The 3,827-nt window shown below is 44.5% G+C and overlaps 1 pseudogene across 1 annotated transcript; it reads left to right on the top strand.

Moving 5' to 3' along the window:
- Positions 1 to 390: 390 nt before the first annotated feature.
- On the top strand, positions 391 to 999 carry LOC308163641 (SUMO-conjugating enzyme UBC9-like; annotated as a pseudogene). Its single transcript has one exon. The product of its transcript is annotated as an SUMO-conjugating enzyme UBC9-like (transcript).
- The last annotated feature ends 2,828 nt before the right edge of the window (positions 1,000 to 3,827 follow it).

Here is a 3,827-nt window from a genome sequence, read left to right as displayed (position 1 = left end):
GGTGTATAGCTACCTGCTGAATATCTATAAGAGTGCTCCACATACCAACCCCGATCTGGCTCACGTGTCTGACCCCATGTTATGTATGCAATAGGCATGGGACTATTTTATGTTGTTGCTATACTGTGGGTGCGCATTGATATGTACATGTTATGTTGGTGCGTATTGATATGTACATGTGGTTGTTGAACTTGACGTTGACAGTAAAGATGTAAAAACTGTAGCTCCTTGTTCATGCATCCTTATTACTGTTAGTCCAGGCAGAAGACGTAACAGAAGTGGCGACGAGAATCGTAACGATCCCCGCAGTGCAAGGTTGCAGAAGACGGGAGAGACTTGAAAGAAAAGTGAGTAAACTAAGGGAGGTAGGCTATGCAAATGGTCCTAGTATTTAGCCTGGGTAAGGAACGGGTGTATTTTCGGGAGGGATACTTCAGTGGGTTTATCCCGATCTAAGCTTGATTCATTCACTTTGTTCCATTGCGCGAAGCATTAAAGGGACACTGAAAGCAGGAGTCCAACAACAGTCATGTCAGGCATTGCATTGAGTCGGCTCGCCCAGGAGCGTAAAGCGTGGAGAAAAGACCATCCTTTCGGATTTGTGGCTGTACCAACAAAAAACCCTGATGGAACGATGAACTTGATGAACTGGGAATGTGCCATTCCTGGAAAGAAACAGACTCCCTGGGAAGGTGGACTGTTCAAACTGAGGATGCTTTTCAAGGACGACTATCCTTCATCACCCCCTAAATGTAAATTTGAGCCACCTCTGTTCCATCCCAACGTGTATCCGTCGGGCACTGTCTGTCTGTCCATCCTAGAGGAGGACAAGGACTGGAGACCCGCCATCACCATCAAGCAGATCTTATTAGGAATCCAGGAACTTCTAAACGAGCCAAACATCCAGCTCAAGCCGAGGCCTACACAATTTACTGCCAAAACAGAGTAGAATACGAAAAAAGAGTTCGAGCACAGGCCAAAAAGTTCTCCCCGTCGTAAGGGCGAGGGCGAAGACTCTGCTCCTCTACGGCAGCAGGAATGGGTCAAACTTGGATCACCACCTCCTCCCCCCCCCCTCTGTTTCTCTGAATGTGGTTCTCTCGCATCAGAACTCTTATGGACTTGTATTTAAACCTCCACAGTTCAGTGCCATCAGCAGGTGCCGGCTCCATACGGTCGCTAAACCTCAACGGGACCAAGGTCACAACATCTGCCCTCAGGTTAATCATCGGCCAGTCTACAGCTCTAAACTACTTGAGCCTGTCCTCCTGTCGCAACCTTCCCAGGGGACTCAAAGGAGTGCATCATGGCCAAGAGGATATCCACCAGCTGCTGGACAAACTGGAATAAGCTATTAACTAACTATTACCATGAATCCTAAATTCTACTGACATGCGTGGCAAACGCTTCCTGTAGAGCGGTTTCAGTATATTGGTTTGTAATAATGACAGTTGTTGGTTACATTCGTGACCACTTAATACATTTACATATGTTTAGATGCTAATCACCACCACTTTTACAAGTGCTCTGTTCTTTGTGTCACAGATGAATGAACATCTTTATTACAGAGATTGGGACAGCGACACTAGTTTCAATAACAACGGCGCCACTGAATTAACGGTAGTAGGAGTTGGTGAATAATTGATGAATGGAGTAGAGAGAGAGAGAGGACGAGCTAGAGGAGAAGTGTTTGTTCTAGACAGTCCCGGCCGACTATATATATATATATGAATGTGTTGCTGTAAGCTTGGAACAAAAGATAGAGCCTGTAAATATATAAAACGTTCGCATCGCGTTGGAGAGAGGTACTCACGCTGTGGGATATACTTTTTCCAAGGATTATTTTTGTTTGAATCTACCGCACCGCTGAGGACGGACCACTTCAATCGGGTGAGCCAATCCATTTGCGGGGTTGTTTGAGAGCGCTGACGAGCGTTTGTCTCAATGAAGTTACTATTGGGGATTACACTTTTTTGCCTCGGGGGATTCAAGGAACGGACTTGAACGAATCATTTAGAGGAGTGAACTTGGGACTTTGTTTGGGACCTTTGTTTTGTTTAATGAATTGACTGTGGAAATAAGAAACATCCTAAACTCCTGTATTCATTTTGAAGCACCGACTTTATAATTCTTGAGAAATTCTTGAGAAATTATATTATTATTATTATTGAAGGAGTGAAGTGAATGTATTATTCCTTGGTATTTCATTTGGCTGTCCCTGCCACCTCAGGGGGCTTCGACCGCCTCTACCCCATGGCCTCTTGCATCGTCAGGGCCAAGAGGAGCCGGCTGCCCCCCCACACCACGGAGAGACTGCTGCTGTACAGGGAGTCCCTCAAGGGTAGGGAGGGGAAGGAGGAGAAGGAGGGGAGGAAGTCAAATGGCTCAGCAAAACGGGATGTGCTGAAATGAAAACGGTGTCTGTGTCTAGCTATGTATCCCACTCTCTGTCCTCCAGAATGTGAACAGTGGATTAAAGAGCTTTGAGGACTTGGTGTTGCAAATCAAGACAACATGCAAATAATACCTCAGATGTATGAGTAATTAGTTGTTGTTTTTTAAGTTTAAAGTTAAAGAAGTTTAATGTCCTAGACCGCCTTGTCGGATAATGGACCACATGGCAAGATTGCCTACTGTCTGTCTACTTTTTTGTGTTTAAATGTCTAAACCACAATGTTGATTTAGATGATTTGTCTCATGACAGCCTTTAAGAATCTCCAAATAACTGTCAGTGCATGATTTATTTTTCCATTCTGATTATACCTACTGTAGTTACTACTTTTAAGCATACATTTTCTCTTTGAGTTCTCCTGTGTTACGGAGGGACAGTTCAGTTAAGCATTTTCTCTTTGAGTTCTCCTGTGTTACGGAGGGACAGTTCAGTTAAGCATGGGAAATGACTGAATGACCTACTACGTACCGTAGTCTTCTGAGGTGGTACAAATAGGTCAGGAATGCGAATTGCCCCAAGAATTGAATTTGAATGTATCCTTAAGAGACTCGAGTGGATCACAAGGGGCTACTGCTGACACAGTTATCAATGACTATGCAATTGGAAGCTGATCTGTGTTTGTTTGCCTTACAGTCTCTCATATTGCCCATCAGTTAGATTTCTTCTCTTCAGTCTGTTGCCACTGTGTTTAGGTGTTAAGCAAGTTATTTTTTCTGAGTGGGGCAGTCCCACTCATATTTTTCATTGTATTGGACAGATACAGGAAAGTAAGGAGAAGAAGGGAGAGAGGACATGGCCGGATTGAAACCCATGCCGACATGGGCATGTGTTTACTGTAGACCACGGTGCTAGACCATTGGTCATACCCCAGGTCATAGTTGCATCACATTCCTGATTAATGAGTTAATGTCTATTTATCTTCTGTCTGAAACCTAAAACTTATCAGGATATCCGCACAACTGTCAACTAACCACTTTCGCCTTCTAGCTTTGAACTAACAATGCTAACTTGATTTGCTGAATGTCAACAGTTTGCTCCAAGTAGATAATGATGGTCGAACTGACAGACGAAAGGTTAATCATCAATGGTTCCTAAACTAATGCTCACTGCACATCTGGACTGTGTCCAATCATGTACATATCTCTCCTTCAGTTGAATGGGCTTTCCTTGACCAGCTTGAGCTATCTGGGGAATGTAAGGAAAATAAAGATGTTTGTTTTTCTGTAAAAAAAACACTCGTTGCTGCTGTAAATGAGGGCAACCTCATTTCCATATCTCTCACCCCCAGGACTCCCCCCGCTGCCACACCCCCCCCCCCTCCTCCACGTCCTCCTCTTCCACCAGTGCCCCTGTTCTCTCTTTCACCACCACCACC

Source organism: Nansenia antarctica (assembly GCF_963989245.1).
Source record: "Nansenia antarctica genome assembly, chromosome: 8".
Taxonomy (NCBI): Eukaryota; Metazoa; Chordata; class Actinopteri; order Argentiniformes; family Microstomatidae; genus Nansenia; species Nansenia antarctica.
This window is presented reverse-complemented; position numbering and strand designations above follow the sequence as displayed.